Genomic DNA, 24,208 nt, shown 5'->3' with positions numbered 1-24,208 from the left:
TCCCGCTTTGCCCCTCCCCCCCAGCCCCCTCCAGTCCCTCTAGACAGATTCATTCCCTGCTCCTGTTCTTCCCGAGGGGCTGACAGAATCACACAGGCTGGAGAAATACTAGGCACGGGAGTGGTGTGTGGACAGTGATGTCTGTTACGAAGCACAAAGAATTTGAGCAAAGGAGGGAGGAATATAACTGTTTTTAAACAAAACAGCCTTATTTACTGTTCTTTTTTGAGGGTCTGTCATGGGCAAAGGATTATGGCACCTGGTTAGAGAAGCACAGAAGCAGTGAGACCCTGACTCTGCTACAGGAGTTTGTGATGAGACGGGGGACATAAAATTGCTGCCATTTGCGGGTCAGGAGAGAGGTACCCACGAGGAAGTGAAGGGCCGGGGAGCTCAGAGGGCTTCATGGAAATGCACCTTCAGCTGCGCCTTGAGAGTTCTGTAAGGTGTCAGAGCACACGGGGGGCGGGCGGGGGGTGGTTCTGGACGGGAGAGATTGAGTGGACAAAGACGAGGGAAGGCACAGCGGGAGAAAATCGGGTAGCGGGGTTTTTTTTGGTCACGAGCCTATTGCCAAGTTGAATGTCAGCACACTTTATAAAAGAGTAATCTATATCTCTTGCTCCTACACTTCTATTTCCACTGCACCGGAACACCATTCCGGAGGCCTCCGGCAGGCTTCGGGAGCCAGATCCCTCAGTTTATTCCCAGGTGCCCTTGTTCCAGGCTGCTCTGCACACTTTACTGTTTGTCATCTCTTCTCATCCTCTCTCCCTCTTGCCTCTGGGACACCTTACTGTCTTGCCCCACTTTCTCCTGGGGCTGTTCCTTTTCTGCCATTCCTCCTGTCTCCTGCACGTACCTACATTCCCCTCTGGCCCCCCGCACTCTGTTCCCTGGGTGGAGAGCTTCTCACCCAGGTCCAGGGGTGTCTGGGCTGGTGCCCTGCTTTTTGGCAAGTCTTTGTCAATGCCTCTGCAGCCAGCCCACCTCCTGGGAGTTAGGATTCATAGTCAGTTGAATGACCTAAACCCCTGAATCCCAGAGACCTGAAGATCATCCCACAAACATCGATTAAACATCCTCTGATGCAAAGCTTCAGGGGAGACAAATACCAGTAGCCTGGAATCATCTAGTCAATACCTGCTTCCCCTTTAGCCTTCTGTTTCCGAGGGCCTCATTCCTTGAAAGATTTAAATACCTACGGAGGCTAAAATCCTACTTGTCCTTTTCTATAACTTCATACTATGTTCCTTAGCCTCATACTTCCCAGTAATTTAACAAGAGATGAAGGGCATCTCATCAGATTTCTAGAGCTGCAGTGGCAGCAGCTTCGGTCACACAGGAGGCGGGTGTGCTCCTGATTGGCTCCTCCCCACGGTTCAGAATGCAGAGTTGAGCCCGAGGGATTTGTGTGTTCTCTGGGTCTGCGTCTTACACAGGAGACTTTGAATTTGACACCCTTGTCACATAGCCAGTGCCTGGAAACCCTGAAACTATTCTTGGTATTCATAATTCACATCGGCTCGGCTTAGGTGGTATTTATAGCACTCCCCTAGACAAGTTATTGCCAAAGGGGGTAGTGACACTTATCAGGTGCAGTATAGGAGAGACACGGGGCTGAGCATACGCTTTTTCTGGCTAATTTTAGATTCTCAGTGGTTGGGGATGGGAACGAGGGCTTATCACATAGTCAGTGTGCTTTCAGAGGCTCCAATCTCCCTGGGAGACTGGAAGGACAGACATTTATGGCCATTTGTGTTGCTGGGGCTTGGCATTGTCCTAGGGGATGATTGGGTCCGTTGTCTCACTGCCCATGTTCTCCCTAGCTCTGTCCCCTCCTTCCCTCTGGCAGGGAAGAGGTAGTACGGGGCTCCTTCACATCTTAGCATTAGGTCACAAAGCTCTGGGATGGGGATTCGGCATGGGAGATGTTTTGCGAGTAGGACATCATGCCTTACAAGCTAAGTCTTACAACCTACGAATGTTTGACATGCTGGTTAGCTTGCTCATGGCACTGTCTACACTTGGTAAAGGGGGATCTCCTTGGGGGTGTCCTGGAGATTTTTGAGCTGCAAATTTTTTAAGGCAGAGGCGGATGACGGCAGAAGAACTGGGCTCACCTCGTCTTCCTCGGGTTAGATCTTGCTGGCAGAGGAGTCTTTTCAAATGACCTGCGTCCCGGGGAGAGTAGCTCTGCCCAGGGGTAGTTCCTGCTGCGACCAAGGTACATGGGAGCGTGGTGGGGCGGGAAACTGGCACTTCCTAGGGTCTCGAGATAAAGCCCTGACAAGCTGAGGGACTTGACAGAGGGGAGGTGTGTGGCAGTGTGCCAAGGCAAACGCTTCCCTGCACCTTTGTGGGGCCAGTTGCCAGGTGAAGGAGCCCTGGGTGGGTCACTGGGAGGGGGGCCAAGTCACATTTTGCCCTCTTCCCTGCTTGGCTTCAGGCAGTCGTCTCATTTGTCACTTCCTGCTTGGAGCACCCTGAGCAGATTATCTGTTGTTCTTTGGTGTGGCTTGTAGTGACTCCTGCTACCTGTCCTGATATAAACAGCTGTAGTTTGGAAGCAGGTCTACCAGAAAGCTGGAAAAAAAAGTGTTTTCTCAAATGATATTGATGTGACAGTTGGGTCCGACCCACTTCCTCACCAACAGTTGTCGGGCCTGGGCTTCCCTTCCTCAGGACTTGGAAATACTCTTATGAGGCAACAGTGGAGCTTTTATTGGCTGGCAGCTCCCGGAGCTGCTCGGCTGCGGCTGTACTGGCACCACTGGGAGAGCGAGGGCTGCGTAGGGATGAGGACGGGAGCAAAGCGCGCTCGTAGGCCCAGGCCTGTCCCCAGTTTCTTTCCTTTCTGAGGATCAGGTCTAATCAGCCCTATGCCTTTCCCCCGATTCGCTGAGGTAGGTAATAGAAATGGCAAATCTGTAATCTTTCACATTGGGGACCGGAGTCCTGTGATTCTAGCTTCTTCTGAGCTGGGCCTAATGAGAAACTGCACACTTATTGTCAAAAAAGAGATGGGTTTGGTTGGTGCTGGTTTTTCTGTACCATGCCTAGCGCATCTCCCAGACTTCTACAGGTTTATATTATCCTTCTGTCCGTGAGCATTTGGGTAGTCTCTAGATTTTGGCTCTTATAAATGAGGCCAATATGAATATTCCTGTATGTGCCTTTTGACATGGGTGGGTTTATATCTAGGAGTAGTATTTCAGATATGCTTTGATGTACTGTTTTTTAGCACATTCATTCATTGAGTAAATAGTTACTGGGATCCACTGTGGGACCATCCCTGAGATAACAGGGAGCTTTGCACCATCCTTGGGATGACAGGGAGCAAGAGGAGCCAGGCCTTACGGGGGCAGAGAGCCCAGAGAGGGGGTCAGCTATTTTGGATGGGTCTCTAAAGAGGTGACCGTTAAGCAGGTTTGAAGGACGAAAGCCAGCCAGCCAGTCAGGTGAGCTGCCTGGGAAAAGAAGACTCTGTGCAGAGGGAAGAACATGGGCAGAAGCTCTGACAGTGGTTACTGCTGATTCAGGGTGGCCAGATCAGCACGGACAAGTCCAAGTGTTGGCTAGGCCCTCTCTAAGCACACGAAGTAACAGCCTGGGACGCTTCTCTTTGTAGGAGTCAGGAGGGAGGGTTGTTTTGTTTTGTTTTGTTTAAAATAAAACTAAATGAGGGACGGACTGCTGCAGTGGCCCCCTGGGGAGGGCCAGGTGGCATGTACCAGGATTACCCTCTGTGCTGTCCACAGCTGGCCCTTGGCCTCAGCTTCCTGAAAGCCTTGTGGAGGTCCAGCTAAGGGAAGCCATGGCTGGTTGCCCCATGTGTTGTTAGGGCCGTCTGTTTTGGAAACTGGCACTGCCTGTTGGGTTTCTGGTGTTTAGCCAGTGACTCATCTTCCCAGACCCTCAGGTCCAGCTTCCCAGTCTGGGAGGTGACCAGGTGTGGAGGATAGGTGTCACGCCTCAGGGGTGCAGGGAAGTCTCCTAGGCAGAGGGAACACTGCCGTTAGGAGAAGTGTGGGGGTCCTGCTGTAGGCTGAATAGTAAGAGATCCAGCAGGAGGAAATGGCCCTGAGCTGTGGGTGTGGCTCTTGCCCCTGGTCCAGGCCTCCCTTCCAGGACTATGGGATGCAAAGCCAACTTGTTGCAAGGCTCTGGTGGGAATGGGAACCACATGGAGGCGGCAGGCTGGACAGCATCCTCTGGTGACTTCTCCTCCTTTCTTACATTGCCTGTGTCTCATCTTTAATTAAAATACCCTTGTTAGGAAATCTTCTAGGTCTGGTGAAAAAGCTATCCTGACCACAGGGCAGCCACCCCCATAAGGAGGGAGGATGTGGAAGGAGACAGACCCTAAAACAACTGCAGACTCCCAAGAATTCCCTTTGTGTTGTCCAGTATGCTGACGGGTGTGGTCACGGGAGCCCTGTGGCCAGGTGGACTATTGATTCCCCTTCAGAATAGAGGTGGCCTCTTGCGTTTTTCCCAGCCCCATGGCTCTGGTAACCCTGTCCTGAACTTCTGTGGATGTTTTTGTAGGCTTTCTTGCCACTGTCCAATGTTATTAGTGAGTAAAGAAGATAAAAGGCTTTTTATTTAATATACTACTTAAAACTGTCCGTCTTTTGGAGCAAGGCTAAAGCCGCCCACTGACTCCTCCCCGGCACCATACCCTGTAGCTGAGGAGGTGGAGGCCCTCTCTAGGATTCCCCTCTCTTCTTTCCTCCCTTTCTTCAAAAAGTCAGATTGTAGTTCTGTTTTTTGGATACGGGTGCTAAGAACCAGGGCCATTAATTTACAGGTCCTGTGTCAGCAGTTGCCTTCCTGCCTGGATGGCCTCTCGTGGATTTTCCTGCCGTTGGGATCCGCTGTCTTAGTCATGTTCCCGTGTCAGTACTTCTTACGGTTGGTTGGCATGCAACACTGAGTTGCTGAATAAAAAAAGCCTTCCACTTTCCTAATTATTTTCTCTTTAGTTCTCATACAAATCTTTATTTCCGAGTACCACTTTCCTTGTCAATGTGAAGTTGTATAGAAAGCCAAGTTTGATTCATGGAGTGTTTGGCCATCTCCAGGGAAGTACCTTTTATTCTTGCTATTTTTGTTAATGTGATTTATATTTTAAGAGTTGTCTATATCGGACTATATTTTAAGTTACACCTCACTCGGGAGATGTAATTAGCTAGAAGTGTTCTTCAGTCTGCTAGGGAACCCAGATACTTCTTTTGCAATTAAGTAATTCGAAATTTAGGATCTTTTCTTAAGGATCACTTTTGTTCTTGTTAGCAGCCAAATATCAAGCATTCTTGGAAGGTCTGATGAACTGCTCATTTTAAATGCAAATTCTTTGCACAGTTAGAAGGAAAATGAAATTGTTTTGGCTCCCAGCGCTCACTCTGCATTTTTGCCATTCCTTCTGATGGCAGAGGGGAGGGCTAATAACTGAATCCTTCACCATCTTTACTATGATTTCGGATTTGTACTTGCAGAGGGGAAGCCTAGCCCTGGGACATTAACCCTCTGTTGCCATCTGTAGAGTTTTCACTAGCATTTTTTTTTTTTTACCCCCTTAAATGATCTGTGGATTTCCTTTCTCATTCCCTTGATGGATGTGCTGGGAAACTTGTGGTGAATAGGTGCTTTTGTTAAACACTTTAGTTCTTAGCAGGGGTGTCTGTTGTTGCTTTTTAACCTTAGAAGTTCCACTTCCCTCTCTTTTCTTGGTGTCTTCTCCCACTTTTCCCATTAGCCCAGCTGCTCTGTCCTAGCTGCTTGGGATCTGGAGAATCCATGGCCTCGTGCGTAATGGAGACAGGCATGGCTGGGTAGGTGGTTCATGCGCTTGGACTCTTTGAGACGGAGAGAGGGAGAGAGAACCGGTGAGCAATGATGAATTTGGGGAGGCAATTGAAGGTGTTAATCTTTTCCCCCAGGTAGACAAGTTCCTACCTTTTCCTGAAAGTGAGGAGTTTACTTGTCAAACAATTCCTGTGTTCTGTGGTTTTAGAGACCATTGGGCTGTTCATGGAGGGGTTCGGCCTCTCAGCTAAGGTGGTCTCTTTCGTGGCCCTTTGTATATAGCTGGAGCCAGGAAAAAAGGTTTTGGGCATGGCAGGGTGGTAGCATGTTTTCTGAATCCACAAAACAAGGGCTTGCACACTGAGTTGCCCCCTAAGCTTAGGGTGATGGTCTGTCTGACTTATGGTTGCCAAGTATGAAAATGCAAAAACCTTACACAGTTGTCCCCCCTTATCCACAGGGGATATGTTCCAAGACCCCCAATGGATGCCTGAAACCATGGATAGTACCGAACCCCTATATAGACTATGTTTTTTCCTATCCATACATACCTATGATAGTTTAATTTATAAATTAGGCACAGTTAGAGATTACCAACAATAATATTACAATAGAACACTTACAACAATATACTGTAATACAAATTATGTGAAATGTGGACTCTCTCAAGATAGCTGCAATTTCCCATTTAATATTTTTGGAATGTGATTGACTGCAGGTAACAAACTGAAAGTGCAGCCGCGGATAAAGGAGAGGGAGCTACTCCACAGCATTGGATGCAGTTGCAGCCATACTATTTTCTTTTCATTTCATTGCACAACTGACTTTTTGCTTTTTTTTCTTTTCGTGTATGCGTTTTTGCACAGCAGAATGTAGAATTCAAAACGTAGTTCCCATTTCTGCCCTTAGTTTGTTGACTGCATGAGTCAATTTAGAGTTGGGAGGAGATCATTGAGTCCAGGAATTCTCTGCTTTTCATTTCTGTGAACGCAGAGGTCACTGGGGACTTTTTTGGGTGGGTGGGTGGTGATAGAGAGAAACAAGTTGCTTTCAGCATTCCTCCTCCTTCCAGTGGAAATGTGACAGGGCCCAGAGAGAAGACGGGTGGGAAATGCCCCTCATCAAGGGTGTTACGGTAAGAGACAGTAGCTCCAGGCTTGGAAAGCTGCCATGCTGGAAGGCTTTGAGAAGTCACGGTTGAACCAGTTTAGAGGTTGCAAAATCTCTGAAACAGGCCCACTTCTGTTTAGTGACAACGAATCGGAGACCCAGGAATTCAGGTGCTTTGTACAGACATTGTCCCCAGACATTGCCAAAGGTCCCCTGAGGGGGCAAAATTGCTCCCTGATGAGAACTACTGCTTTATATGTGTATGATGTCCCCTTGGAATTCCTCAATACAACTCGTATATTAGCATGGCCCCTTTCCCCTTTTGCTTTGAAATGGGAAATACACAGATAAAATGGTGTTTCCTATAGCTCTCACAGCAGCTAGGACTGGCGGCTCAAAGGCCATTTCTAGGAAAGTGTCCACACAGTTCTGAACTGAATTCCATTGTGTTTGGGATGACAGTTTTCCCACAGGTGAATTTGATTTTGGTTGTCTTTAGATTTTGGGTGCTGCTGACTTGTCTCCATTAAGCAGCTTGTACTTTTAATTTTAGCCAATGGATGTGGATGGGGACAGTGTGCCCAGTGAGTGGGGGAGAAGTCAAAATACTCCAAAGGCCAAAGAGATTTTGGCAATCTGAAACCAGTGAAGAATCAGGCTCCCATTTTGTGAACTGTGTGTTAAGCTCAGAAGAGAACACTCACCAACCTAAATTAAACAGATTGCTGATGCATGAGTACATTATAAAGTGGACCATGACCTTAGAAGTTCAGGAGTGCCTGTCAATTGATGGATGCAAAGGGGTGAAGCGCCCCAGACTGAGAGGCTGGAGACTTGGGTTCTGTACCCGGGCCGGCCTCCAACACTCTGTGTCAAGCCACCAAACATTCGGGCAGTAGATTTCTCATTTGTAGGCGGGAGGGCAAAGCCAACATTCCTGCTTACTGGTTAGGGGTGAAGTGCTGGGTGATGAACCTGGATAAACCTGAGACTCTTGTGCTTTAATTTTACTCAGGTAATTTGGAGTACAAAAGGTTATTTTAGTGTGAAAGTATGCACATACTGAATAAGTGCAAACTTTGCATGACATGAATTTAAGCTAGAACGTAGAACTTTCATAAATAAATGAGGGAAATCTCATGCTTGCTGCGAATGGCTTCTCAGTGCCAGCTGGTCCACCTTCTTCTGTCTGGTGGAATTCTGGCAGGAGCGTTTGACAAGCCTTGGGCCCAGGAATCTCCAAAGTTCCTTCTACATCCAAAATGTCTGCTTGGAGCAAACAAGGTACCTTTTTGGTGTAGAATCTTGTGTACGTTCACACGCCCATCATCAGAGAGGACCTTGGGAAGAATGTACAAGAAGAATAAAGGTTGTCTAGTATTTAAGAATTCAAGTACTTTAAGTTTTCTTTTCTTCCTTTTGGTTTAAATGGGAAAGCTTTGGGCTTCCAATTTGGAGTGTGAGCCTGTAACTAAAACTGAAAAGAGGATAGGGTCCCCTGCTATTGTGGGACCCTCAGGGCTTAAACATGTTACCTGAGAATTTACTGAATCTAAGAAACGTGCCAGAGGAGCTAGCATGTTGAATGAGGTTTCTTTGAAATGCCTCTAACAGAATGGTGAGAAGGAGGTTGGCCAGTGGGGTCAATATTAAAATTTGAATGACTGATATCCCTGTTACAGCCGGGATTTACTTAACTGGGGAAAGTTAGAATATTAAGACACTTCACCCAGTCAATTTTTGTTTTCTGACATCAGTGTTAAGGAGTAGTTTTATTGATGTTGATGTTCACGAAAGTTCTTTAGAAACTAATGTCAGAGGCGTCAGGTTGGACACACATCCCCATGCCATCTAGTTTCTAGAAAGAAATAAGGTCAGTGTCTGGCAGACAAGCAGACGAACACCTACAAATAAACTCGTTGTTGAGAAAATGGCCCCTGTAACCATTTGGCAACACGACCTATGCAAGGCAACTTTACTATATGACGTAATAAAGGTGATTTATAATGTCTTCGTGAAAGCAGGAATGGGTAATAGTGGGATTTTTCTTTGTCTTTTCTTGGCATGTAATTGAAACAGAGCTTTTACCAAATGAGAAACATTTGTGTTTGGGGGAACAAAGATTCCAGAGGCTTCTTGACTGGGGTCAGCTCTTGCTTCCTTATTTTATTTGGAGCACGTAAGCAGCCTTCTCAGCTGGGACGGGCATTAACAACATGCCATTTCTATCTGTTCATAAGCAAATGCATTTTCTGACCTTAGGGAATTGTCTAAATTTTCTAGACCCACATAACACATGCAATGAATCAGAAGAAAAACCGTGTGGGTTGATCCGTCTCAAAAGAAATATATGGCTTTAGAGTGAATTTATAAACTCAGTTCCTTTAACAAGGCTACTTATCCAGAAGCTGTGTCCTTCATAAAGAAAAGTGTGCCTGTGCCTTCTGAAGTTGCCTGCTTTGTCAGTAGGTCCCAGAGGAGCGCTGGCTTTGCCAAGGAAGTCTAGTGGTTCGGCCCTTGGGAAATAGAGCCTGATGGATGGACTAATGCAATTGAATACTTGTGTTGGTGTAGTGTGCCAAAAAAAAAAAAGAAAGAAATACCAAAACACACATCTATCCGCTTGTTCCAGCTGTTTGTGGGTGTGGTTTGATTCTAGAATTGGCACCCTGAGAACTACCCCATAAGAACTTTTGAAATACTAGAGCATAGGCATTTCATATGTATTTGAGTCATCACTGTCCAGATTTATGTCGGATGCTATGTAGGGTACAAAGGTAAATGTGGTGGCGTCCTTGCCTGCTGGGAACTCAGTCTAGGGATGGTGAGAGGCACATGAGCAGCTAACTCTGGTGTGAGGTCTCTTACAGGAGCACAAAGGCTCAGGGCCTGTAGGAGAAGGAAAGACTAATTTTGGTTGGGAGGATTAGAGGCTGGGGGACATGATCTGGATTTGGGGGGAAGGTAGATTTATGTCAGAGGAGGGGGTTGGGCTTTCCTGGAAGGAATGACTTGGGTACAGAACCCAATGTGATTGAGTAGAAGACAGGATGCGGTGGGGTGAGGCAAATCCCAGACACACTCTCGGGACGGGGTTTGTGGTTCACGGGTGTGTGTCTATGGGAAGAGGCTGAGTCAGGGGAAATCAGGTAGGGGTCTAAGTGTGCAGGGCCTCATCCCCAGGGAAGAAATCCGAACTGTATCCCGAACGCAGTGGAGAAGAAAGGAAGGAGGTAGAAAAGGCAGTACTGCGAGTAGGGCAGAAAGGCATGAGAAAGACGAAGATGAACACCTTCGCGTCTAATTCCCATCTTTCTGCTGCTGTCAGACTGATTGATGGGGGAAGCCGGGCTCTGCACAGGGCCTGGGCCTTTGAGAAGACGTTGATTTTATTTTCCTTATATCTTTATTACAGTCCGAAGTATTCAAACATGAATGTCAAGTCCCTGAGTTTTGCCGGATTTGGGAAAAGGTCCAGTCCCACCCTTCCTCTCCCCAGACTGGATGATTTGTCTTAGTTCCCTGCACAGCCCCCTATAAAGGATTATGTCTTTCTCCCTCTCTCACCCTCTCCTTACTGTAAATTGAGTGCCCTGTGTAAGGTGCGAGGGATGCCAGCAGGAAAGCGCAGGCCTTGCTCTTGAGGAGCCCCAGGTTGAGACAGATGAGTGAGGATTCTGGAAAAAGATGCAAAGCAAGGAGGTGGGGATTTCCCTGCGGAGAGATGGCCGGAGAGTTGTATCGGGGGTGCTGGTTGGGGTAGTGGCCGGAGGAAACGCCCCCGCTGTGGGAGGTGACGCAAGTTAGTGTTTACTTAAAAGAATATTTCCTACCTTCACATGTGACTTAAAGTTTCTCTGAAACAATATAGCTTATAAATACTTTAGGGTGTTCTTGTTTGGGGTTGTTTTTACCTCCCCCTCCTCCCGGCTGGCAGCTCAGCACCAGTTTAGGTCAGAATACAGACTGTCTTGTGTGGACGTTGTTCAAGGGACCCTTCATCTATATATAGCAAGTATTTGCCTATAGGATAAATACAGTCTTGGAAATATTTTTTTTTACTATTTTAAAAATGTATGTATGGGCTATTGGACTTAATTAAAAATTCATTTCAGAGCAATTTTTGTCTCGATACCTTTTTCCTCTCCCAGCACCTAGCCCAGAGCCTGGCACCTCAGTGTAGTAAATAAATGGTGAGGGGTGCAGGAGCAGAGCTCCATACAGAGCTCATTCGTGCCTCCCACCTGCCCTTTAGGACTGCACGCCGTACCCCCATTACCCTGGTGTGCTTTTGCGGGGAGAGGCACCATGAGGCCTGGGGCTTGGGGCCTTTTCCTGCCTGTGTTCTCCCACGTATGTAAGAATCACTAGGAATTAAAGTTTAGCACCGTTTAGTCCCCCAGAGATGCAGGCCTGTTATCCGAGGGCCCCCTTGCACTGCCGGCCCGGGACTTTGCTTTGAAGGAACCAGCTGTGGGATGTACTGAGTGACTAATGCCCTGAGGATAAGCCGGGGTCTCACTCCTCAGAGTTTTCAGCCCCCTCCTTGGCTGAGGAGCCCTGTCTGTGGATTGTCTGGGTTAAACATCAAAAACTACCTCTGGAATCTGTTTCCTGGCTTGGCCATTCTCCCAAATGGGTCCCATAGGGTCAAAACAGTGACTGTGCCTGGAAGTGAGCATTCTGAATTTGAGAAGGATCCCACTTAGGCACAGTCTCAGTGGGAAAGGGCCATGAGATCATTGTGTTCCCATGTTACTTTCTGAAACCCTTTGTCCTTCTGGAATTGGCAAGCCTTTACTTTTCCTGAGCTCTTACCAATGGTTTCCCTGTAAGCTATTGTTTTGAGTCAATCACCAAGAATGTTGGGCTTGCATGTGCGTGTGTATACTCCCGTGAAGGCTGATACATACAGTCTCACAGCCCCCGCACGCCCCGTGTCCCCCAGGAAAGCCACGCCCATCTTGAACTCAGGAGAGATGGTTGAATCCAGGTGGATGGTCTACCTTTGAAGATGACATTAGAGAGTAGGTCTTGTATTCTTCATTTGTCTTTCGCTTTTTTTTTTTTTTAAGTACAGATTTGTGCTAGAGTAGAAGGGACTGTTAGCAAGAGATAAAGGACTATACTAGTCCCTTTATTTGTCACATACTGCTGTGCGTTGGTCCTGCACAGGGCTACCCAAAACCAGGTTAAAATGGTTGTCATGTCGGTGTTTGGCTATTGTAACTAAAACATAAAAGTGATAGCTTTGCTAGTGTGATTACAAAAAGGAGTCTTTGTTTGGATGGCGTGCTCTTGCTCAAATGATTAGGAAAGAAGAATACTTTGCACGTTTGGTCAATGTTATACTGGTAAGTGTGTGGGAAGGGCTAGGAATGGAGCCTTCCTGGTCATGTCTTTCTGTACTTTACCAGTTTTTCTGGCCGGTGGATGACTTGACCACTCACTGAATGAGCAGGATTCTCCCAAGGAAGGTAATGATGAGGCACCTGAAAGGGAACGTCGGCCTGTGGATGTATCCACCTGAGGAAGGAGCTGGCCAGACATTCGTCTGAACTTTGCAGCAGTGTCTGGGCTTTGCGCCTTTCTGAGCTTTCAGGAAGACGTACTGAGATTGTTCACGGTCACAGAATGTGCCACAGGAAATAGGCCTGCAGGGCGTGTGAGAGGAAAGACCAATGGGTTTACAGAAACCCAAAACCAGCTCTTCCCAGACTGACAGGCTGCATCAGAGGTCAGTGTGGCCTCAGCCCAGAACACAGGACCGTCCCAGGGTGTGGACTTTTAAAAATGAAATGTATTTATAGATGGTGCCCCACCCCTTGACCAGCAAGGGTTCACACTCCACAGGGTTTTTGGTGCGTCTTACACGAGGGCTGAGAACTCTTGGAGGTCGCTGTCCCTGCTGTGCAGCTGTCATTTTTTCTTTTTAATTTCTTTACTCTGACATACACATAAGAGAGTATGTAAAACATGTAGGTATAGTTTGAAAAGGAAAGTGAACATCTGTGAAGCCAACCACCAGATTAAGAAATCAACAGTACAGAATGTCTTAGAAGCTCCCCCACTGCCTCAGAGGTGATGGGTGTCTTAACTTTTTGTTTTAACCAATCTTTGCTCTGCTTATTTTTATCACCTATGTATGCATTCCTAAACAGCATGTATTTTTGTTGATTATTTTTTGGTTTTGAAAAATTGAGTACCAAGCACAAACATAGCTTTGGGGAGGTCCCTATTGAAACGCTTGAGCAAAGGGTCCTAGGAGAAGCAGAGGGCTCCCATACCATTGTTAGCTTTGCTGGCGGCAGAGTTGTACATGTTCCACCATAAGTCCTCCATGAGGCCCATTTTCTCACTGGTTCCTTCCCTTGTGGATCACTTGTAAATGGGGTTGCCATTCACAATTCCATTTACAAAGGGTTTGTAGAAAGTTAAGAGAGCTATAAAAGGAAACTCCTTATAACGTTTTAATTAAGTAGGGGTCCTTAACCAGGGGTGCAGAGAGAAATTTCAGAGGGTTCACAAACCCTTTGAAACTGAATGCATTATTTTCTTTTGGGTGAAAAGGTCCATCATATTTCCAGAGGAGTTTGTGGACCCTCCTTCTCCATAAGGAATAACATGGAATTATTATTTTTTTTTAACGAATCTTGGAGCTGTTGAGGATTTCTTGAAATGTGTTTTGTCTGCTTGTGTGTGAGTCTATGTTGGCTTTTTACATGTGAGTGTGCCTAACTATTGAAAGGGAAGTGAACAGGGAGTTATACCATAGATTGTCCGGGGTAGAATCCTTGATTATTTACTTGCTAATTACTTGCTGTGGGTGGCCTAGCTTTGCATTTTCACTGAGCCTACATCTCCTTCTCTTGACCCAGAGTAACTAGAATACTAAAATGTGGGGAAAAATTGGAATGGTTGTTGTGGTTTCAAAACAAATGACCTCACTGCCTAAATTCTATTTTATGCAAAAGAAACCCTTTTGCTTTATAAATAATAGTGGACCTTTGGGGGAAACAGATCCAAATACCCATTTAGTGAGGGTGGGGACAGATTTGTCACTGCTGAATCTAACTCCCTAGAAACAAAATACAACTATTGTTACACCAGCCTCGCAGTTATTTCCTAAGAGATACGGCAATTTAAATGTATAACAACTGACATTCACTTATGCTTTGTATAAGCTGACTTAATGTGAGGTACTGTCAGCTGTGTTCCGGCAATGTAAGGGAATTCTAGAATCCTCTAGATGAAAGACACCTGTGTTTTATCCAGTCCACACTCTTTACAGATGAATTGACTGAAGGGTGTCTAAGGTTAGGTATGAGCTGCTCAAGGTAGCTTTGATTTGTCAGGAGCAGGAGGAACCAGAACCCCAGGGGAAGCGGTACCTATTTAGATGATTATGGTTTAAATAGATGAAGGTTAATTTAAAAAACCATAATCAGAAGACATTTCCTAGAGAATTAGCATTTCAATCATTTCATTTTAACAAAATGATCATTGACAACTGTCTTAGCCCACCCATCTTTGAAGTGTCCTACTTCTTATGGTCCCCAGGCAATTCCCAGGAGGGTTCTGGTCTCCAGAATCTGTAACCTAATGTGTGGAAAAGGAGCTTTGTCTGATTCTGTGTTCTTTATATCTCATACATTCAGAACTTTTAGGTCTTTAGTCTTTCTCCTCAAAGTGTGTCGATTTTTTTCTTGTACTCAAATGTGAACAGTTCTGGGGTTTTGTTTTTTGTGTGTCTTTTTTTAGATTTTGTTTTTGAAGAAAACCAGGAGTTTCAGTTTGGCTGTTGGAAGTCTTTGGGGATTAAAGAGAGGGAACTGGGGGGAATGGTTAAGATTTGGAACTTCAGGCTGCCTTGTCTCTTCTCGGTTAAGAGGCAGACAGAATAAGGATAACATTTATTTAGAAATGAAGTTTTATTAAGGAAGGTAATTTACAGGTAAATTTAGCTTTATAGATTCTGTGATTCCATTCCTGGACTTGCCATTACTTGCTGGTGATTTTGAACAAGCCTGTTTTCTTTCTGAGTCTTGATTTTTCTCATCTGTGAGGAGAAGGGTTGGGCCTGATTGTCTCCAAGGGCCCTTTGCCGCCGCCTGTCTGGACTCCTCGTTGTGGGGTTCGCAGCCAGAGGTTGCTCTGGAGCTGCTGGTGGTGGGGTGATGCCTCTGCTGAGACTGAAGGCAGAGGGTTTCCAGCTGTGTCAGGGCACAGTGCTCTGAAAACATTCGCCACACATTAGCATTGGTCTTTTGCACCCTCTTTATAATCTGGACCCTACTAGTGTCATTCACTGTTGGGAGAACGTCGCTCACCCGCCAATGTGGCCACCTGCACTGACACGTGTCATTTGTCTCTTCTTTGCCAGCGTGCTGCTGCAGGGTAACATCTGGACTGGGCTCCTGGACCCTTGGATGCTTGGCTGCCCACAAGTTTTTGGATTGACTTGTTGAAAGCAGTGAGTAATCTCCATGTTTCTACTTTGCAAGCAACTGTAGACCAGTGGAATCTGAGGGCTGGAGGGGTTGTGGCCGGCAGTCACAAAGTCCAGTCAGGTCAGCTGATAGACTGACACTGAGCTCCCTTACACTGAGCTCCAAGAGCCTTGGCAATGGCAGCTTTGACTACAGACATGGCCTTTCTGCCCCCAACAGTCATAATGGTCGTGGAGCTCTCTGAATCGTCCTCCTTGGAGCTTCTTTGTTCCACCACCAGAGCCAACATACAGGTCTTGATTTTCTGTCTTTACTGGCCTACAGGAAAAGACTCTTTGGGTGGCAAAGGGAGGTGCTGTTCCTTCTGCCTGATATCCTTTTCTCCAGCACGTCCTCCTCATTCATCGTATCCTAATGCAACCCCCTAATGTCAACCTCTCTTAGAGAGGTCTTATCTGACAGCCTTGTTTAAAGACGTCTTCCCTCCACCCCATATATTCTCAGACCCTTGCTTGCATCTTTCTTTGCACTTACAACAGGATAGGTCTCTTCAGTCATTTGGCAGACCATTCATTTATTCACTCTTTCAATGAATATTTGAGTACTACATGCCAGTAAGGTAGGCAGACTGTGCTATCATGGAACTTCCATGAAGAAAGAAAAAGATCAAGTAGAAACCTAAGTCAACCATCACAACTGTATCTGGGAAGACTTTGTTGTAAATACTCTAAAGCAGGGTCACCTGGGAGGTCTTGTTAAAATGTTGATCCTGATTGGGGAGGTCTGGGTGAGGCCTGAGAGTCTGCATTTCTAACAAGCTCCAGATGATGTCCATGAAGCTGGTTTGTAGATGATATTTGGTGAAGGGAGGTTAAAGCTTCCTGACGCATATGAAACTTGACCTTGCCTGTGACTCTTGATGGACTGCCTGAGGTGTGTGTTTGAAAAGCCACCAGAGCCCCAGTGGGATTTTGTCTGGCTGCATTCACGTGAGGCTGAGTGGTCTAGAGTATGAGCCTGACTCAAAAGTATAGGAGTCTGTTACCCTCACCTGTGTCTGGGGGCTTGTACCTCAATATTGTTGTTGTAGGTTGTGGTTTTGTACCTTAAATAACGTGCTTTTCAGATTCACGAGACGAAATCCTGTGGGGTCTCTGCAGTGTGTCTCTTCCATAAGTCAGCATTTCTGAAAAGCCTGAGGGTGTTTTTCTGTTCCTAAGAGTAGACTGTATGAGCTGGGCTAATGTGGCACTTCAGTGGGGTGTGGAGAAGAGAAACCATGTTAGAAGCTGCGAACTGACCACAGAAACCTCAGAGCAGACAGAGGGAGGAATTCAGGGCAACCCTGCCAAAGGGGTGCTTGAGTCCAGGCAGTGAACTGGCCCTGGGGTTGGTCGCTGGAGACACCATATGTGGTTGCAGGCTCGGCAAAGTTGCACGGATGCTGTCAGACCTTTCAAAAGTCGTGTCTCGTTTTCACGAGAAGACAATTGGGTTCTCCACGTGAGTAGTTACTAGTTCTAACAGCCATTTGTGGAGTACTTAAAACGTACTCGGCATCGGGCAAAGTGCCTGTCACACGGGCTTGTGCTTTAACCCTCCCCACAGCCCGTTAGGCAAGTAGTTTCTGTTTTACAAAGAACGAGACTGAGGCTGTGGGCGAAGGAACACACCTGGGGTCACTCAGCAAGTAGGGTCAGGCTCAGGGGTCCAGCCTGTCCGTCGGGCCCTAGGTTGCTGATTATTATTTTCTTCTTCCAAGGTGGTGTCCACCTCTATATGCGAAGTCGTCCTGACCCTTGTGTGAGAGAAAGCGTGTTTTTTTTAAATAAACAAAAATATAATAATAAAACAATGTTCTGCTTAATATATTTTAAAATCTAATAACATAGACATTGATTCCATGCTAATATAAATCTATCCCGTATTGAAAGACTGCAGATTATTTGTGTTAATTGTTACATATGTTTTACATGAAAAGTTCTATAACCTTTCATTCTCCTGTTGCTGGCTGGGCTTCTTCCCCTCCCTTTTCTTGCTTTTATTTTGGTAATGTTGCAGTGAGCATTTTTATAATACTTATTTGTAGACCATGTGGGTATTTTTATAGAATTTCAAGGCCAAAAGCTATGTACCTTTAAAAATCCACCTTTCAGAAGATGATATAATTTATGTTCCCAACACCTGTGTAGGGACCCTCCCTGGCACAGAATGTTGTTACCCTTTAAAATTTTTATTCTGAAAGCTCAATATACACAGGCTTCTAAAACAAAACAAAACAAAACAAAACAAAACAAAAAACATGGCCATGCCATGGGAGTTCACAGGGCTTCAAACAGAGCCTCTAATCAGCAGGGGTGCCAGGAGGTCCTTTCCGGTCCCCGGTGCAGCCTTCAGGACCTCATCACAGAGCTGCTTTGGACTTGGCCACTTCTGCGGGCTCCGTCTCTGCATCCCTCCTGTTCTTGTGTATGCCCAGCGGTGCTGACTTGTTGAGAGACGCTCAGAAGCGACCACTGCTGTGCCAGCTCACGTGAGACAAGATGTGGCTCAGGTGGGAGGCTGCTGCAGGCTGCCCATGGCAACCTTGGCCTCTCTCTCTTTCTCCTTCCCCTCCCGCCATTCTTGCTCAGAGGGAAGCTTCTTGGCTCACTAGCTGTGGCCGTGCTGGGCAGTCTGCGGCTGGGGTCTCCCAGGCACCCAGCATTACTCTGTGACATTTGTCAGGAGCACATTTCTCCAAGGCAGAGTCATGGTCCCTCTCTGTCCTGTGGCAGGCATCTGTGGCAGATCTCATATTTAACAAGAGTGAATGATGACAGGACGATAAAAGGCTGATAAAATTCCCTGTGGGGTGAGCTTTGCTGACCTGCCTACCCAGGCACAGGCTTCTTTTTTCTGCATAGCAGCCGGCACCCCTGTCTGACAGAGTGCTGCACCTGAGTGCCTAGAACAGACCTCTCTTTTGGGCCAGAACAATTGCTAGTTCTTTGCTTTAAACGTGATGTTCCCCGTCTCTGGATAGATCTCCTGGGCAGCCTACCTGGTGGGCTTCAGTTTGAATAGATGCAACAAAAATCAAAACCAATTAGTGCTCTTTTCGCCTGTGTCAGCCCTGGATTGCCTTGACCTCCTTCCCCTGGAATGGCTCTTGCAGGGGGTACGCGTTCTCTGTCGTTAGAATGAAGGGGAAGCACTAAATAGGCCCTACTCGAAAACATACCGCCTTGACAACAGCCATAAGGCTTGGTTGGCATGGGACTTGTTAGCGAGACTGCATAGTAGTTAGGACAGTAGCTGATTTGTTCAATGGAAATATTTCAGGGATGAAAAAAAAAAAACAGCCTCAAACGCCCATCTGAGAGCAGAGGCAATAAACTAAGTGGCTCCCACTGTGTAGCTGAGCACATCCCTGCACCCAGGGAGTGCGTGGAGCAGCGTGCCCTTCAGCCAGCTCCCGGGTTCCCAGGAGACACGGGCAGTTAGTTGTATGGAGACGTTAGGGAAAGTAATGAGGTAGGAGGAGGGAGGGCGTGACCCTTGCACGGCAGCTGAAGTTCCAGGGCAGGGTTTGGGTTTTGCTGCTTTGAGTTCACAATCCAGCTGCTGCTTGGTGAGGATGACTCAGACATCTGGAAGGTGGCCCTGGTGAGTTCAGTACTGGATCAGAGGCAGCACAAAAGCCCCCTGGGGTGGGTGTGGTTGCCGGGGAGAGTTGACTGATGAAGTGGATAGGATTTGGACGCTGGTGCTCTGGGACACTGGGGTCCGCTAATTACTTAGTAACTTGGGACAGATTTTGGTTTTACTACTAAAAAAAGAAAGATTAGAGCTCTGGTGGTAAATATTGTGCAAAACAAGGGCAGATGATACCAAATAAGTTCAGTCTGACACAGACGTCATTCGTTTTGTGAATCAATTATCTTTATAGATCACCTGGTCAAGGGCCCAGGTTTTTCCAGGGGTGTCCCAGGGGCTTCTGAGAGGTCAAGAGGTGGACTCGAGGCTTCGCTAACCCTACTTCTCAGAAAGGATGAAACCTCAATCATTTCCAGATGAGGGAACTAAGGTCTGTACTAGTTTCTATTGCTGCCGTCACAGTGACCACAAACTTAGTGTCTTAACAGACTACAAATCTATTGTCTTACAGTTTTGTAGCTTCGACATCTGACATGTGTCTCACTGGGCTAGAATCAAGGTGTGGGCAGGGCTGGGTTCCTTCCGGGGGCTCTAGGGGAGAATCCGTTTGTCTTTTTCCGCTTCTGGACGCCACCTGCTTTCTTTGGCTGCTCACCCTATTCTTCCATCTTCAAATCCAGCTACGTTGTATTTGGATACATTGACCACGACTGGGAAAGGGTCTCTGCTTTTAAGGACTTGTTTGAGTCCGTTGGGTTCACCGAGTAACCCAGGAAACTCTCCCCATCTCAAGGTCCGTAACACAATCACATCTGCAAGGTTCAGTTTGCCATGTAGTAACGTAACGTACTCACAGGTTCTGGAGGTGAGGACATGGACATCGTTGGGGACCATTATTCTGTCTACCACGGGGTCAGACAAGTGTGATGCTATTTGCAATGAGGTTAGCGGCAGGAGTAGGTCCTAGGATCCAGGTGTGACTATCCGGGGCCCGGGTCCTCCCTTTGGGCTGTGTGCCATACCACAGGATGTCTGGGGGAAGTGGAATGGTCTCTTCACAGGCGGTACCTTCACTGCAGTCCGTTTGTCCCTGGATAAGAGGCTGTGAGCATGAGAAGAACAGGAGGAGCCATCCCTTCCTATGGGAAAAGGGGGGTGGGTGGCTGCACTCCAAGCTCTGCCTTGCTGTGTAATAGCTTATGGTGACTATCCCATTGTATTGATAGAGGTCTGTTCTTAACCAGGCTCCTTGGGCTAAGGAACAGAGACATAGGGGAGCTAGCTTAAGTAGAAGGGGTCTGTGGGGTGGCTCAATGCAGCTGCTGATTGCAGCTAACCTTTATTGAGTGCCTGCTGTGTACCTAAGAGAACATACCGGGGACCCACCAATGCACGCTTGCTTGCACACTCTTTCTCTGAGAAGCAGCTCTGGGATATTTCTGTCCAATGCCACCACTCTCCTCTTTTCAAAACCAGATCAGCATCTTTGCCTCAACTCCAGATGGAGACCTCACACCCGAAGCGCCCCTCTGTTCTGCTCAGCACTTCACAGCTTCCTGGCTCAGTCTGTGTGTCTCAGTTTCTAATTCCTCGGAGATGAATCTGAACGGCTGAGCTGGGGCCAGGTGTGCACTTGGCTTGAAGGTGGAAGAGGAGCACAGGTGCCTGGGTCTGTGAGGGGGTAGCTGGTGACAGATGAGGTTAATACGGGGAGTGGGGGGTCTTACCTTATTCAGCAGGTGGTACTGTGGAAATGCTTTGCGAGTTGAATCTGAAATTGTGCTGTCTTAAAATACTTTATTTTGAAATAATTTCAAACTTACAGAAAAGTTGCAAGAAGACCATGAAGAATTCCTGTCTAGCCTCACTTAAATTCATCAGTTGTCTATATTTTGCCACCTTTGCTTATCATTCTCCGTATCATATATTCTCTTCTGAACCATTTGAAAGCTACACCATCATGCCACTTTGCCCCTAAATACTTCAGCATGGCTTTCCTAAGAACAGGTCAACTAGTGAAAGCTACAGGTCAATTAGTGAAAACAGGACACATAACAGTGATGTACTATTATCAAATATACAGTTTATATCCCAATTTGGTCACTTATCACAATAATGTCCTTTATAGTAATTCCTCCCCCTGATCTAGGATTCAATCCAAGATTACGCAAGTTGCATTCGGTTGTCATGTTTCCTTAGTCTCTTTTACCTGGGAACAGTTTTCTGCTTCTTTTGTCTTTGATGACATTGACATTTTTGAAGGATATAAGCCAGTTATTTTGTAGCAATTTGGGCTTGTTTGGCAATGCCTTACGATTAGATGCATTTTTGTCAGGAATGTAATATAAATGATGATTGGCACCTTTCTCTGTATATCACATCAGGAGGTACGTGATAACCATTTTGTGCCAATATTGGTGATGTTCACTTTGGTCCTTTGGTTAATGTGGTATTGGCCTTATATGATTTAATGTAGTCTAGAGGAGGAGAGCACGTAAAGCTGGACATTTCAAGAGGATGAACTCTTCTGTTTAAGTTATGTTTAGTTTGCTAGTGCCTTTTGGAATTTTCCTGGAGTGACACCCTTGTTCCCTGCAAGGTGTGCTCTTGATTATAGGTAGAGGGGCTAACATCCTCAGAGAACTGATTGTGAGGAAGAAATTGCCTGAGGTTGGAACAGAGCGTTATCTACTCTTGTGGCAAGAGTAGTAAGCTCCATCCAGAGATAGCAGCAAAACTGGTGTGAACAGTGGGTGTCCTTTGGCTGCTGCTGACTGCCCTGGCTGCCTCCAAATTATCCAGGAGCAGAAGAGGTAGATTAGGACGTGGACAAATCTCTTCCTGTCACACATTTGACCGTTCTGTAAATGCTAAAGATAAGGGGCCAGGTTGCTGCCACTGCATTTCTCTTTTGTGGATCTCTTCTCTCCTGTCATTGACTTGTTGGGCCAATTTGGTTTGGTCGGCTTGCATAATGTTTGTGTACCAGGCTAGTAAGACCCAGGATGGTCCTGCACCAGCTATGGCATTTCTTGTAGATGTCACTCTCAGAACTCAGGAGGCTGCCATGTGGGAAGGATGTGCTGCTTGGAACTTTTCAGTTGAATTGTGGCCAGTATGATCCTGGATTAATACTTCTCAAACTTCTTCCAGTTTATGTTTTGTTGGACATTTGACCTTCCTGACCCCTAGAACTGCTGTTCCCACTTGTCATTACAGAAGCAAACAACATGACCACATGCAATCCACTTTAGTATTAGTAGGGAACATGGTACTCTCTAAAAACGAAATAATGTACATGATCACAAAATTTAAATATCCGTTGGGAACAACAGTGTATCTTGACAGTCCTGCCTAGTAGGCTTTAAAAAGGTGGGAAACGTAAAGGACATAGGCCACACCCTTGAGGTTAGGGGCTTTTTTTTTTTAAAAGGAACTGTTTACTATTAAATTGTTTGTGGGTTCATTTGTTTCTCAAATATTTTTTTGCTTTGTTCTGGGCAGTTGTGGGAGTTATTTCTGCGTGACTTAGGACATGTTTGTCTGTGTCCTCAGAAGACTTGGCAGTGACAGCAGGCCTTCAGCATATCCCAAAGACAGCTGGTTGGAAAAATAAATATGCTTGGGCATATATTCCCAGAGGTTGTGTTTGTGCCTGAGTTGGAGTAAAGATTATAGGCAGCCTTAGGAAAACTAGATTTGGAGATGTCACATTGCCCCTAAAAGGATGTTAATTTAATTGCTTATTCCATGCTGTGGTGTCAGCAAAAGCTTCTCAGGGTTGTATATAGTCTTTAATTTTTAAAGACACCGATACGTGTCGCTTTTCTACCTATGGTATTTTTGCACAAGGAAGGGGCTTTGGCAATATGCGTCACCTTTTTTTTTTTTTTTTGACTTTTTAAAAATATTTTTTATTAAATGTACTGGGGTGACATTAGGTAGTAAAATTGTATGGCTTTAAAGTATACAATTCTATAACACATCATCTGTATATCACATTGTGTGCTCACCACCCAGAGTCGGTTCTTCCATCACCATACGTTTGGCCCCCTTTACCCCCTCCTAGCATGCACCCTTTCTCTTCCCCTCTGGTAACCTCTAAACTTGCATCAGCTCTTTTTACATTGAATCCTCTGTGCCTAGTACAGGAATGCTAGATACATATGGTCTGGTGGTGGCCGTGGTGGAGAGGAGATGTCGGGGAGGGAGACTGAGCTTGATGGACTAGGCCCAAGATGTCCCGGAAATGAAAACGAGTACGGTTTTGAGAAGAGCTAGAATACCCTAAAAGTAATATGACAAAAATGAAGCAGTGGTGCTTCATTTACTTTGGTGTCTTCTGGGAAGGAAGAATTCAGAATGAGTTCTGTAAGCAATTAAAGTTTCCCCCAATTACAGGTGAAACTTGTCAATTTTTCTTGAAAACGTCTGAAGTACGAGATCTACTGTCCCACTTTAAGAATTAGCAGCATATTAGTATTAATATGACCATCTTACCTTTTCCTTGTGACTCAGAGTTCTGGACTGAAACAGTAGCTCCCCTCCAGACAGTGAGGTGCCTCTTTGTCTGACATTTGTCTCTCACTTGACCGCCTCTGGGTGTGCCTGTGCTTTGCAGATAGTAGCGGCTTCAGGCAGGACTGAAGGCTGCCGCGGAAACCCAGTAACCGAGTTGGCAGAGTCTGGACTTGGAGGGTGTGTGCCATCCTATAACTTCAGCTCATGGGCTTAGCCATGGCTGTTTAGTTTCCGCTTAGAAGCCCTTCCTGGTTGTTCAGAGTTGGTGGCTGTTCTGGGCCTGGGTCTTAATTTACAAAAGTATGACTGAGTGATGATACAGAGGGTCCAATGCCATTGAAAGATGATTTTTATTACATTTTCCTAGTGTAGGAGCCACACCACAGAGGAAGCAAGGTGGTCGGGAGGCAGGAGACAGCAGTAAGGAGAAAGCCTTGATCAGAGCCTTAATTGGGGTTTTCAAGGAGGCAAGGCGGGGCAGTGTACACATCTTAGGATTGGCTAGTTCGAATAATTCCGGGGGGGTTTGGGCTATAAGGATGCTCCCAAGGCACCTGGTAACTAGCCTTGAGATGATTTAGTGCAGGGGATATAAGAGCTTGGTGTGTGAAAGTTAAAGAGGTACTTGGGTGGTGTAGACGCTGGATTGGTTGGCTTGTATACGTAAGGCAAGCTCC

At 46.3% G+C, this 24,208-nt stretch overlaps 1 protein-coding gene across 5 annotated transcripts in view; it reads left to right on the top strand.

The window, feature by feature from the left end:
- TLN2 (talin 2) overlaps positions 1-24,208 on the top strand; it is a 419,393-nt gene that overhangs the window by 58,906 nt on the left and 336,279 nt on the right. For 4 of the 5 annotated variants that reach the window (XM_033107584.1, XM_033107586.1, XM_033107581.1 and 1 more), the window contains exon 2: positions 15,305-15,394. The exons of the other annotated variant lie outside the window; for it this stretch is intronic. The gene's annotated coding sequence lies outside the window, so the exon portion shown is untranslated. The remainder of the gene's footprint in view (positions 1-15,304; positions 15,395-24,208) is intronic. 5 annotated transcript variants of the gene reach the window in all.

The sequence above is a fragment of the Rhinolophus ferrumequinum genome, chromosome 6 (assembly GCF_004115265.2).
Source record: "Rhinolophus ferrumequinum isolate MPI-CBG mRhiFer1 chromosome 6, mRhiFer1_v1.p, whole genome shotgun sequence".
NCBI lineage: Eukaryota > Metazoa > Chordata > Mammalia > Chiroptera > Rhinolophidae > Rhinolophus > Rhinolophus ferrumequinum.
The sequence above is the reverse complement of the archived record's forward strand: the minus strand, read 5'-3'. Positions and strand labels throughout refer to the sequence as shown.